We start from the raw sequence: 13819 nt of genomic DNA, 5'->3' as shown, positions 1-13819 counted from the left end.
AACAGCCCTGTAAGCTCTTGGAGGATTGGCTACATCAGGGGGTGTGGCCTGATATGCAAAGGAGTTCCTGCTACAAAAAAAAGTGGTGATGCCACAGAGCCACGCTGCTAACATTTGGCGATTGTTTCAGGATGATATGATTGTGCACTTTAGTTCTATTAGGTTGGTGTGGTGGTGAAGTGTGTGGACTTATTGGGAGAACTTGGTTTGATTCCCCACTCCTCCACTTGCAGCTGCTGGAATGGCCTTGGTCCAGCCATAGCTCTCGCAGAGTTGTCCTTGAAAGTGCAGCTTCTGGGGAGAGCTCTCTCAGCCCCACCCACCTCACAGGTGTCTGTTGTGGGGGAGGAAGTTAAAGGAGATTGTGAGCCGCTCTGAGATTCAGAGAGGAGGGCAGGATATAAATCCAATGTCGTCATCGTCGTCTTCTTATTATTATTATTATTATTATTACTACTACTACATTATAATGAAATATTTATACAACTCGTGACCCGGTTGCTAACAGGCCGAGGACCGACACCGGTCCATGGCCCGGGGGTTGGGGATGCCTGATGTGAAAGACCTTGGCTGAGACTCTTGGCTCAGACAGCTAGTCTGAGTAGACAATACTGATTTTGATGGACCGATGGTCTGATTCAATATAAGGCAATTTCATGAGTGCTGATGTGTGACAAGACAAACAACGGCACTTCCCGGTAAGAACTTGATGAGCCGCCACAACAAGGGTGTGACATTCCCATTCTGCCAAATAAATCAAAGCACGTGGAGGCAAACTCTTGTGTGTCTGTGGTGTCAGGTCGCAACCGAGTTCTTGCAACACCAGCAAGTGAAAAGCAGAAGTAGTCTGACATCGCTTTCCTCTGCAGAGCATTCCTTAGTGGTCTTCCTTCCAAGAATCTTAGTACCTGTCTTTCTTAGCTTCCGAGACTGGGCACAATTAGGCTATGCCAGGGGTAGCCAAACTGTGGCTTGGGAGCAACATGTGGCTCTTTCAACATATTGTGTGGCCCTCACCACCCCATCAGCTGGCTTGGAGAAGGCGTTTCTCTCACTTCTCCAAGCCAAACTAGCTGTTGCTTTCTTTCCACTCCTCCCCCCTCTCCCATCTATTTGTCTTCCTTCCTTCCTTGGCTCTCAAACATCTGACATTCATGTCTTGCGGCTCTCAAACATCTGATGTTTATTCTATGCGGCTCTTATGCAAGTTTGGCCCTACCGTTCTAGTACTGGAGGCAAAATACATCTGTGAAAAGCGGTTTTGCTCCCTTTTAAAAAGTTGTGCACGTAGGACAACACTCCAAACTGCAGGGTGCCACCAGTGCTGCTGCACGCATGCTGCTAATGCCATCTTGAAAACACGTTGTGATCCAGGAAGCAGCAAGAGGGAAATGCTGAGAAATTTGAGAGCGTCGGTGTTCAGATCCATCCCCCATTTTCAGGTCTCAGCATCAGCTCCGAAAAGGTGGGAAGGGGGAAATTGCCGGTGAGCATGTACTGAAGCTAACTCTTTTGGTATGGAGAAATCCAGAACTGCAGTTTATCTGGAGTTAGAGGCCTGCATCTCCAGCCATTGATGGAGCCAGCGTGGTTTAGTGGATTAACGTGTTGGACTAGGAGCTGGGAAATCTGGGTTTGAATCTCCACTCCTGCCGTAGGAACTTTCTGAGTGATCTTTGGTCAGTCACACACTCTCAGTCCATCAGTGTCTATTAGCCACAAGGTATAGATGGACCACTCTGTATGGGGCAGTGATGCTCTGTATTCCTGGTGCTTGGGTGGGGGGGAACAACAGTGGGAGGGCTTCTAGTGTCCTGGCCCCACTGGTGGACCTCCTGATGGCACCTGTTTTTTTGGTCACTGTGTGAGTGTGGGCCTGATCCAACATGGCTTCTCTTATGTTGTTGTGAGGATAAAATGGAGGAGAGGAGAATGATGTAAACACCTTTGAGTCCCCACTGCAGTGAAATGTGGGGTACAAATTGAGTAAAAAAAAATACAGGAGGGTGGGAGATTCAGGAATCATGTTCCATGAGCCGAACTGCATGCGAAAGCTGTGCCTCTGAGCGTGCACAGAGCGCAATTTCCTCCTCAATAATCAATTCTGGCACCCACCCTGAATTTCTGGACATCACTAATATTAATTCCAGGGGGACTCTAGCTGTGATTATCCAGCGTCAAGGGAGGAAATATCCTCTGTTCGTGTGCAACAGCACTGCTGTCTTCTTCAGTGCCACAGAGGAATGAGCGTTGGATTGGAGCCGGCGTAAAATCCTTGTTTTCTTTTTTGTGATTATCTTTGATCTGTGACAAGGCTGTTAAGTATGAAGGAAAGGAGGGTGTGAATGGTAGCCAAGCCAGGGTGTTACTTCCAGGCAACTCCCCCCCCCTGGGGGTTTCGTCTGTGGCACTAATTTTACTTCAAGGATTAGCTCGCTGGGGGCAGAGCAATACAGAAAAACAGATATTGCTTTCTGATCCAGCTTGGCACCTTAGATGTCGGAAGAAAACAAGACTGGCAGTCAAGGTGGCGGGGAAAATATATTTACAGAATCACAATGTTTTTCACATCTGGACGCCACGAGTGTGAGAACTGACTTTTGGGGTTGCGTTCGTAGAATGGGAGTTTGGTTGCCAGTTTTATGGGACTAGAAGATTCAAGTCCTTTGGTTGGGGCCCCCACATCAAGCCCTGCACAGGTGGGAAAATTTTTTTGGAGCGATTTAGTGTCCCCAACAAATTACCTTCCCAGCTCTGATAGTAACCCTGCAAGGTACCCCAATGTCATGAGCCTTCTGGTGGGCAGCAGCAAGGGCGAGCACAGCAGGGAAGGGTCACCAGGGACGGCGGGGCACATAGCCTTCCCCTGTATCCAGGTGGCCCCCTAAGTGGCAGCGCACCTCGCCTGCTGCTATGCTACGTTATGCTACTTGATGGGTCTCTGACCGTATTAAACAGATTGATTGATTGATTGATTGGGGCATGCCAGCCCTGGTGAGACCAGATGCTGGTCTAGGTGAACTATTGGTATGATCCAGCAGAGCTCTTCTGACGTTCTTTAGTCCTTCCTTTTGGCAGCAGAGCAGCAGCAGTCCCCAGGTGGCCATCCTCTGACATCCTCTCACGCTTCAATGCTTTGGTTATCCTGACCCGTACAAATCATTAAACAAACACCACCTCCCAAAACAGACCCTCCTTTTATTTGCTCTGCCAGCACTGTGCCGAGTTCACCTGGGGCAGCGCAGAGTCCACTGGGACTTTCTTCCTCTGCGTGCGTATAGCGGAACGGCCCATCCTGAATCCTCCAGCCCCAAGAGTTCCCATGCAGCTGTGCCCATCACTGGAGCACCTTGGACAAGCCCGTCTGGTGGCCAAACTGACAGGGCCGAGTGTCTGGCGCCACTATGTGGCTTGACACCTGCATTTGACAGGCAAAATTTTGCCTTTTCTTAGCAACCCCCCCCCCCCCCAAGCTCTCACCACTCCATAATAGGAATATTGTGCACTAAGCAGCTCTCCTAGCCTTGTTCTCTTTTGCATAACTTGTGACATTCTGCTGAGGCCTCTTTCTTGAGAGGGAAGGAGGGGGGGGGAGGAGGAGGAAAGGGAGGAGGAAGGAGGGAAGGAAATTTATACATCGCTCTTCATTACCTGAAGGAGTCTCAGAGTGGCTCACAATCTCCTTTCCTTTCCTCTCCCTACAACGGACAGCCGGTGAAGTTGAGAGAACTCTGAGGAGGGGGAGGAGATTGGATTTAAACCCCGCACTTCTTCACTTGGAGTCTCAGAGCGGCTTACAATCTCCCACACTTCCTCTCCCCGCAATAGAGACCCTGTGACATAGGTGGGGCTGAAAGAACTGCTCTTAAGAGAACGACTCTGAGAGAACTGTGACTGGCCCAGCAGATGCATGCAGAGGAGTGGGGAATCAAACCTAGTTCTCCAGGTAAAAGTCCACCACTCTTAACTACTTCATAAGACTGGCCAGTTGGTGGCTGGTGATGCATAGGGCTGAGAGGGAGACCTTACGCTAAAGTGTGTTGGCTGTACAAAGGTTCTCGAGACTCCCTCAAGCAGTTCAGTTCCTTGGTAAAGAGAGAATGATGATGAGGTTGGGTTTAGGGAGGCAGATTTCCCACACAGTAATTCCCTTCTCTGCTTCTCTGCTCCCTGTATCAGACCCACAGACAGTGACACTGACACTTTGTCAGTGGCAGAAGATAAAGTTACAATTAACAGTCGTAAAAGACAGGGTGTAGTTGTGGGAACTGTTCTCTTGCCTGAGCTCTCTTTGAAACCTCCTTCCCTACACTAACACCTTCATGACATCAGCTCCCATTACGGTTGCCAGGTCTGACTCAGGAAATATCTGGGGACTTCAGGGGTGGAGCCAGGAGACTTCCCCATTCCCTAAAATAAATAAAAATGCATCAGTTCAGTTCCCCTGAATACAGTCTTCATTTCCTCATCCTCCTTTTTTGGTCTACCCTAGCAGCCAATACTCCCTCTAAGCTGTGGAGACTTGTAAGGAAAAATTCTACTTTGTGAGCTACTGGCATTAAAGTTGTGAGCTATTGCATAAAATAGCTTGCTCTGGGGCCATTTTTCCTGAGCTAAGACAAAAATGTGTGAGCCCAGGGCCAAAACACTGTGAGATGGCTCACACTAACTCAGCTTAGAGGGAACATTGCTGGCAGCTGCACTTCCACTAAATGGAAGTGAAATTTTTCATACCCCCACAAGTCTCTTTGTTAGGCATTGGAAGCATTTCCAACCATGGCTTTCTAAAAGGGGCATGCGCATACACTCACAAAGCTGCCAAAATAAACAGAGTTTGCAAGCCCACACTTTTGTGAGCTCACTGGGGCAATTTACTCACAGGAGTTGCTGAATGTAATCATCTGCTGAATTTCAACCTTCCCATGGGAACAGGAAAGTTGAGCAGCCTAGAGGGTGGAGCTTCCCTCCATGCCATAATCAGGTTCTAGCTAACTCTTTCCTATCCATTTTAAACAACTTCTGAAGCGAATGCAAAACAGAGGGACTCTGCTCTCTGCCTTTCTCACAACTTCAGTTGCTTGCTCAATCACAGGAGCTACAGCCTCTATTTTCTCCATTTGCTGAGGCTCCTCCCTTGGGGAGGAAGGGTGGGAGGGATAGCTTGCTTTGCCAGGCTCTCTTAATCGCACAGCAGAGCTACTGAGCCAAGCCTCTTTTCCTTCTCTTGGCTGAGGCTCCTCCCCTTCCTGGTCCCCTGGGGAAGAAAGGTAAGAGCCAGAGCTTCCTTTGCCCAGTTCCCTGGATCCCAGGGGAGAGATACAAAGAAAACACCTTTAAGACCAACAAGTGCTAATGTTTTAACCATGTTTTACTTTAAGTTTTTTTTAAAAAAAAAATCTTTAATTGTGTTTGTCCGTGTCCTTTATGAAGTTTATATCTTCTACCTGACATTACATTTTATGACACACATGGCCCGGCTCGATAACATCTCATTATGTCAGATCCAGCCCTCACAACAAATGAACTTGACACCCCTGCACTAACCCTTTCCCATCTGCTGATTCCTGGATCCAGACTGGTTTTTTTCAAAGGAAGGGAGTGCCCGCCTGCCTAGAAAGTTTTATAGGCGATGTGGAGCCCCGCAGGCAGTGCCCATGGCCCATTTGAAGATTACAGGACTTCTGCTCTACTCAAGGTGTGAATTGCTGTGCTCCATAGGGAGAGGGGAAAAAAATTAGAGGGAACATTGCTCCTGACTCCTAGATCCGCTGACGTTTCCCAGGTGAAAATGGGCCACGGTTGGAACACCCCGTTCCCCCAGGCCCCGAGGCTCACCCCCAAAACACTCAGGAAGTCTTCTTCTTTCAGCACTAACCCTTTCCCATCTGCTGATTCCTGGATCCAGACTGGTTTTTTTCAAAGGAAGGGAGTGCCCGCCTGCCTAGAAAGTTTTATAGGCGATGTGGAGCCCCGCAGGCAGTGCCCATGGCCCATTTGAAGATTACAGGACATCTGTTCTACTCAAGATGTGAATTGCTGTGCTCCGTAGGGAGAGGGAACACTGCTCCCGGCTCCTAGATCCGCTGACATTTCCCAGGTGAAAATGGGCCACGGTTGGAACACTCCGTTCCCCCAGGCCCCGAGGCTCACCCCAAAAACACTCAGAAAGTCTTTCTTCTTCTTTCAGCATGCTGACTTCACATGCTCCCCTCCTGCCAGTTTTTCACTGATTTAAAAGCTTGTAAAACCAGGGGATCCCCCAATGGGGACTGGCAAAGCTAGCTCCTATTAAGCCAAGCCAGTTTCCCCTCTGGCCTCTTTGCATAGCTGGTAACAATGGGAGATTCACAGAAAGAAGATTCAACAGCAGCAAAAAAACGTGGAAGAATAACTAAACACAACCTTCAATAAAGATTCCTGTTTTCCCTTCTTCACAACCCTTGTTCATATCTGATTATAAATAAAGTCCACATCGTTGCACTTCTTCCAATATTTTGAGAAAAGTCCATATCAGGTCACAATGTGCTCAGACGACTATGCCTGCTTACTCCTGAAGCTAGCACCGCAAGTATCTTCCAAGATACATTTCAAAGCGTTCCGTGCAAAAGTCTCGTCCTAAAATGTATTTCAAAGTGTTCCATGAAAAAGACAACACGTGAACAATGTGTGCCAAATTCTTTCCAATCAGCTTGGGCTCCTCACCCTTAAAGTTCCATCAGCTTCGGAAACAGGGCTGGCCCAAGACGGTCTGGCATCCTAGGCAAGGCTAATTTCTGGAGCCTCTCCTTGCACTGATAACTGAGTCTCTTGGGGGGCGCCCAATTTGGCACCCCCCAGAAGGCCAGCGCCCTAGGCAATCACCTAGTTTGCTTAGTGGCATGGCAGGCCCTGTTCGGAAATCACTCGTTTCTGATTCCTTCTTTGGAGAGGGATCTGGAGTATCTTCTTCCCCCACAACAGGCACCCTGTGAGGTGGGTGGGGCTAAGAGAGCTCTCACAGCAGCTGCCCTTTCAAGGACAACTCCTATGAGAGCTTTGGCTGATCCAAGGCCATTCCAGCAGGTGCAAGTGGAGGAGTGGGGATCAAACATGGTTCTCCCAGATAAGAGTCCACATACTTAACCACTACACCAAACTGGCTCTCCATGTAGTGAAGCTGACTGGTCAAATTGTGCCTGACCTATAAAAACTGGCCATATGGAAGAGTTCTTTTCAAAGGTGGGGAGGAGACTGATGGTGTAGGTAAGAGCTTTTGTCTGTAAGAGCCTTACCATTAATTTGTCCTCCACTGTCCTATGTACCATCACATCCAAGAATGCAATACCTTTATTGTTTGCATGGCCAGAGAACTTAATGGATACACGAATGCTATTCATCCAATCAATCATCTCTTGGACATGTGTACTGTGTTTCAGATTAAAAAACAGGTCATCAATAAAGCGCTTGTAAACCAAGATGGCATTACAGAAAGGGTTCTTCTCAGGATTACAGATATAGTCGCGCTCAATGTTCTCCTTGAGCCAACCCAGAGCGAAGTGCCAGTTTGAAATTATTTTGGAGACTTTGTCCCATTTATTCATTGGAAATTCTGAAGGAGAATAGAAACATTGTTGCAAAAGAAGAAGAAGAATTGCAGATTTATACCCCGTTCTTCTCTCTAAATCAGAGACTCATGCCACTGTGGCCACATAGGAGAAAGACATTTAAAAAGTATGATGGGACTAAGAGTAAGAAGACGACCACAGATTTATACCCCGCCCTTCTCTCTGAATCAAGAGTCTCAGAGCAGCTTACAATCTCCTTTATCTTCTTCCACAACTTCTTCCTGTGAGGTGGGTGGGACTGAAAGAGCTCTCACAGCATCTGCCCTTTCAAGGACAACCTCTGCCAGAGCTATGGCTAACCCAAGGCCATTCCAACAGCTGCAAGTGGAGGAGTGGGGAATCAAACTCGGTTCTCCCAGGTCAGAGTCCACGCACTTAATCACTACACCAAACTGGCTCTCATTTAGAGCATTGTAGAACCATTTAGAGCACTGTAGAACCGCTTAGAGCATTGTACATTGTGAGGTGTTGCAGAATTATTCAGAGCATTGTACCTTTTGTAAGAATGTGGTTTATGGAGTACCCAATGTGGTTTATGGAGTACCAAGTCAAGTCCCTGCACATCGGGACTCCTTTGTTGGAATTATATTGCTTGGGAATTGTATATTCAATTGTATAGTCAAGTGGACTGTATTTAATATCCATGAATATACATAGTTATTTGGTCACTATAACCATTTTGGTTGTTCTATTTGCATAGCTAGCAAAACCAAAACTTCCTTCTGCTCCGAATTCCTGTACCTTTTGAAACGAATATCTTTTTTTTAATGGAAGGGGAGAGAAAACACAGCATTCCCAAGGGGCAAACCCATTCAGTAGTCATTACCGCCCTGGACAAGAAGACTGGGAAGCAGGAGGCGATTGGGAACAGAGAAGAAACGTGAACTCTTTCCCGTCTACTGATTCCTGGATACACAGTTTGTTTTTCCAAGGAAGGGAGTGCCAACCTGCCTCGAAAGTGACTTTTTCATTAGCCCAGAGCTGTTTCTACCTGCTTTGCTCTGCTCAGCAGCAATTTGGAAACCCCCAAGGCACTGCCCCCCCCCCCGCCCATTTGAAGTTTACAAGACTTCTGTTCTGCTCCAGATGTGAACTGCTCCACTCAGTAGGGAGAAGGGGGAAAAATGGGAGGGAACAGTGCTCCCAGCTCCTAGATGCACTGATGGTTCCCAGGTGAAAATGGGCCACAGTTGGAGCGCCCCATTTCCCCAAGCCTTGAGGCTCACCCCGAGGACGCTCAGAGAGTCTTTCTTCTTATTGCAGTTCGCTGAATTCACGTGCTCCCCCATCTGCCAGTTTTTCACTGATTTAAAAGCCAGATGGAGGTTTTGTTCTGGTATAAAAATAGCCTTTTCAAAAAAAACAAAACAAACTGCATTGTCCCACAATAGGTTAGCAACCGTTCCAAATTGACTTCGGCAGCCACAGTGCATGCAACGGCAGGACTGAGCGGCATGGCGCATTGGTGTTCCTGCCTGTGCATCATGCTCCCACTCAGATTGAATTTTGAGGATCTGCAGGGAGAGAACCAAATTCTCCAGAGAATGCTTCGCAATTACACAGTGGATTTGCTATTCAAAGCACTTCAGCACTTGAAGTAATTCTTAAACAGCCCATTATATTGCTGATTAGGCCAAAAGGCAGCCCAGCAAGGTGGGACATTATATTGCTGATAAGGCCAAGACACAGTTGAGCATGGTAGGTCAGGGGTGGCCAAACTGTGGAAAGGAAGACATTCTGGGCATGCAGCGGCAGATTTCTTTGTCGTGGCGCCTGTGTCCTTCCCAAGGAGAAGGCTGGGCTCTCTCTTTTGGTCTGACTTGGAACGCGCCAGCATTTTTGAATGGCAGCTTAGGAGAGGAATGCTTGGATCTTTCTCCAACTTGCTGGCACACGAGTGAGTGAGCGAGATCTCCGAGCAAGCCTTTGTTTATTGGGGCTCCAGAACGGACGAGGTTTCTTATCAACAGTGCTGACACCAGATCTCTGTCCCAGAATTCTTGGAAAGGAAATCGAGGGATCCATGCCAGGGCAGGCCAATGGGAAATGGTGCTCTTGGAAACAAGCAGGGCCTTGTTCTGCTCAAGTGAAAAGTTCTCCCAGGAATCCTGGGAGGAAAATCTTGCAAAAGGCTCAAAAAGCAACTCACTGTTGACTCCCTAACCATTTTTCTCCTCCAAAGTCCAGGGCTTTTTTGTAGCAGGAGCTCCTTTGCATATTAGGCCACACACCCCTGATGTAGCCAATCCTTTAAGAACTTACAGTAGGCCCTGTACAAAGAGCCCTGCAAGCTCTTGGAGGATTGACTACATCAGAGGTGTGTGGCCTAATATGCAAAGGAGTTCCTGCTACAAAAAATGCCCTGATGACTGTCCAGATCCCTCTCCGAGGAAGGAATCAGAAACGAGTGATTTCCGAACAGGGCCGGCCATGCCACTAAGCAAACTAGGTGATTGCCTAGGGCGCTGGCCTTCTGGGCGGGTGACAAATTGGCCGCCCCCCAAGTGACTCAGTTATCAGTGCAAGGAGAGGCTCCAGAAATTAGCCTTGCCTAGGATGCCAGACCGTCTTGGGCCAGCCCTGTTTCCAAAGCTGATGGAACTTTAAGGGTGAGGAGCCCGATCTGATTGGAAAGAATTTGGTAAAATTATTCTTGTAACAAAACTGAGATCACCAAATGACTTTATGTCTAGTGTTACCAACTTTTAGATGGCGGCTGCAAATCTAGGATTACAACTGAGCTCCAGAGAATAGAGAGTAGTTCCTTTGGAGAAAATGGCTGCTTTGGAAAATGGCTGGAATCTAGGGCATTATATCCTGCTGAAATCCCTTCCCCCCCCCCCCCCGCAACCCTCACCCTCCCCAGACTCTATTTCCAAATCTCCAGGCATTTCCTAACCCAGAACTGGCAACCCTATTTCTGTCAGAATCAGGATATGAATCTGTGACCTCCTAGAAGTGAGATTTCATTCAAATTACAGTTATGCCTTCAATATCAGTGGCTATTAGCCACAAGATATAGATGGAGCAGAGGCCCATCAGTGGCTGTTAGCCCCAGCGAATTGTTGGTACTAATCTGTCTGGGGTATTCTTGGTGCTGGTGGGGGCACAGTGGGAGGGCTTCTAGTGTCCTGGCCCCACTGATGGACCTCCTGATGGCACCTGGTTTTTTTTGGCTGCTGTGTAACACAGAGTGTTGGACTGGATGAGCCAATGGCCTGATCCAACATGGCTTCTCTTATGTTTCTATGTAGTGCCAGGGCTTAAGTTTTAGTTGACCTAAGTTTTGCAGAATCTTTCATCTTCTGTTTGAAAGGGGGGGGGGCGTTGAACAGCCAGCTGCAAGGCATTAGGTCCTGATCAATGTTCCCTCTAAGCTTCAGAGTCTTGCAAAGCAAAAATTCTACTTTGTGAACTAGTGGCATTAAAGTTGTGAAATACGGCATAAATTAATGTGCTCTGGGGTCATCCTTCCTGACCCAAGACAAAAATGTTTGAGCTGGAGGCTAAAAATCTGTGAGCTAGCTCATGCTAACTCAGCTTAGAGGGAACACTGGTCCTGATTGCTAATTAGAGATCCCTGAGGTAATAAAAGAAGGAGATTTCCCCTCCTGGTTAGCTTGTTTGCTTAGGCCAGGCTGTTGTGACCTGAGGGGCAGTAAGTGAACCATTGTGAATCTTGGAAGATTCGGTCAGATAGTCCCACAGGGGAAGACTTTTATCTACCTACAATTGGCCTGAGGGCCAAGATAGTAAGTCAGCTCTTAAAGCTTTTTGTTATTTTCTTCACATTGTGTTGGGAAGATACCTGTGCAACCAAAAGAAATCTTATTTTAACTCTTGTTTGGGGATTATATGGCTTGCCGAAGCAACCGGTGCCTTTCGGCCTTACTAAGAAGAGTGTGTATGCCTTAGATATCTTTTGCCCATTTGGGGATATTTGACCCTTGAGAGGGAGCAGGGCAGACTGGGCCCTGGAAGAATACTCAGTCCGGTGGCAGCAACCTTGGGGGAAGGTAGCAGAGCTTTGCCTCCCTCTTGGAATAAGTTTTAAAGGGCCCTCGCAGTCAGGACCGGTCCTAGGGTGTCCCACGCCCGAGGCAAAGTTGCTCCGCAGCCCTGAGCCCCGTGCAGCCCTCCCCTCTGCCCGCCCACCTATGCCATGCCCCCTCCCTCCTTGTGTTATTTGCGGTGCCACAATGCAGTGCCATGCCCCAGTCCCCTTCCCCCCCAGCGTGTTGGGAGGAGCACGCCAGCCTCTCCTTACCCGGGCTGCTTTGACTCTGGTATTTCTGTAAAGTGTTCTCTCTCCTTTTAAAAATTTTTATTAAGAGAGAATTTTTCCATTACAAATACAAAAGAGAGAGGAGAAACATAATCCAATCTTGATCTTAAGAGAACGCTTTATGGAAATACCCGGGTCAAAGCGGCCTGGGTAAGGGGAGGCCAGTGTGCTCTTCTCAATGCATGGGGGGGCGGGATGGGCAGGCCACCTTCCGCTTCTTCGGCGCACTGAGAGGAGCGACACCAGCCTCCCATCACCCTCTTCGATGCGGGCATCTCTGTAAAGCATTCTCTTAAGAGAGAACATGGTGCAACGAGGCTTCTACCCCCTCGCGGAGGGGGAAGCGAAGCCTCATTGCATCCTGTACTCTCTTAAGAGAACGCTCTGTGGAGATGCCCACATCGAAGCAGGTAAGGGGAGGCTGGCATCGCTCCTCTCTGTGTGCTGGGAGGGGGGCGAATTAGGAGTTTGTCTGGGGTACCCGGGGGGAGCCCAATTCAGCACCCCCACTCTCTGTGCCCTAGGCAAATGCCTCATTTGCCTAGGGGGCGAGCTGGCCCTGCTGGCAGTAGGTTCCCAAGACTTACCTTCTCATAGGGAGCTGGGAGGTGGGCTAGTGGGACTACTGGGCTCCACAGGAACTTTCTATCTGGGGCAGTGATGCTCTGTATTCTTGGTGCTTGGTGGCGGGGGGGGGGGGAACCGTGGGAAGGCTTCTAGTGTCCTGGCCTCACTGGTGGACCTCCTAATGGTGCCTGTTTTTTTGCCACTGTGTGACACAGAGTGTTGGACTGGATGGGCCATTGGCCTGCTCCAACATGGCTTCTCTTATGTTCTTAACTAAAATATGATATTCCCCGTATTGAAATAATAAAAGAATCATAATCCACCCACCTAGGGTTTCCAGGTTCCCCCTTGCCACCAGCAGGGATGGGGCGGTAGGGTTGCCAGATCCAGGCAGGAAAACTCCTGGAGATTTTGGAAATGGAGCCTGGGGAGGACAGGGACCTTGGTGGGATACAAGGCCACAGAGTCCACCCTCCAAAGCATCCCTTCTCTCTAGAGGAACTGATCGCTGTAGTCTGGAGATGAGCTCTGATTCCAGGGGATCTCCAGGTCTCGCCTGGAGGCTGGCAACTATGCGCATCCCTCTTTTCAACCCTGTGGCCTTGTCAAGGGACCCTAACCCAGGATCCTTTGGAAGGGGCTCGTCAAGAAATACAAAAGACAAAAAAGTTGAAGTGTGTGTCCTCACACCCCAGGGTAATACTGCCACCTTTCCTCTTCCATTGACCAGATAGCCAGAGACCAAGGGACAAAGGTATATTATGCACAGGTGTTTTCCATCATGTTCACCATAAACGTTCATTGGATTTTCTTTGTCATTCTGCATTGATTTTCCTTTCATCAGCGCTCAGTTCGCTTTCTGGTTGCTGTTTCCCTGGGTTTTCTGAGAGTGCTTTGTTGCCACAGAGCTCGGTACTGGGTCCCATGCTCTTTAACTTGTTCATAAATGATTTAGAGTTGGGAGTGAGCAGTGAAGTGGCCAAGTTTGCGGATGACACTAAATTGTTCAGGGTGGTGAGAACCAGAGAGGATTGTGAGACACTCCAAAGGGATCTGTTGAGGCTGGGTGAGTGGGCGTCAACGTGGCAGATGCGGTTCAATGTGGCCAAGTGCAAAGTAATGGGGCCAAGAATCCCAGCTACAAATACAAGTTGATGGGGTGTGAACTGACAGAGACTGACCAAGAGAGAGATCTTGGGGTCGTGGTAGATAACTCACTGAAAATGTCAAGACAGTGTGCGTTTGCAATAAAAAAGGCCATGCTGGGAATTATTAGGAAGGGAATTGAAAACAAATCAGCCAGTATCATAATGCCCCTGTATAAATCGATGGTGCGGTCTCATTTGGAGTACTGTGTGCAGTT

This window comes from Heteronotia binoei, chromosome 2 (assembly GCF_032191835.1).
Source record: "Heteronotia binoei isolate CCM8104 ecotype False Entrance Well chromosome 2, APGP_CSIRO_Hbin_v1, whole genome shotgun sequence".
NCBI classification, from domain to species: domain Eukaryota; kingdom Metazoa; phylum Chordata; class Lepidosauria; order Squamata; family Gekkonidae; genus Heteronotia; species Heteronotia binoei.
This window is presented reverse-complemented; position numbering follows the sequence as displayed.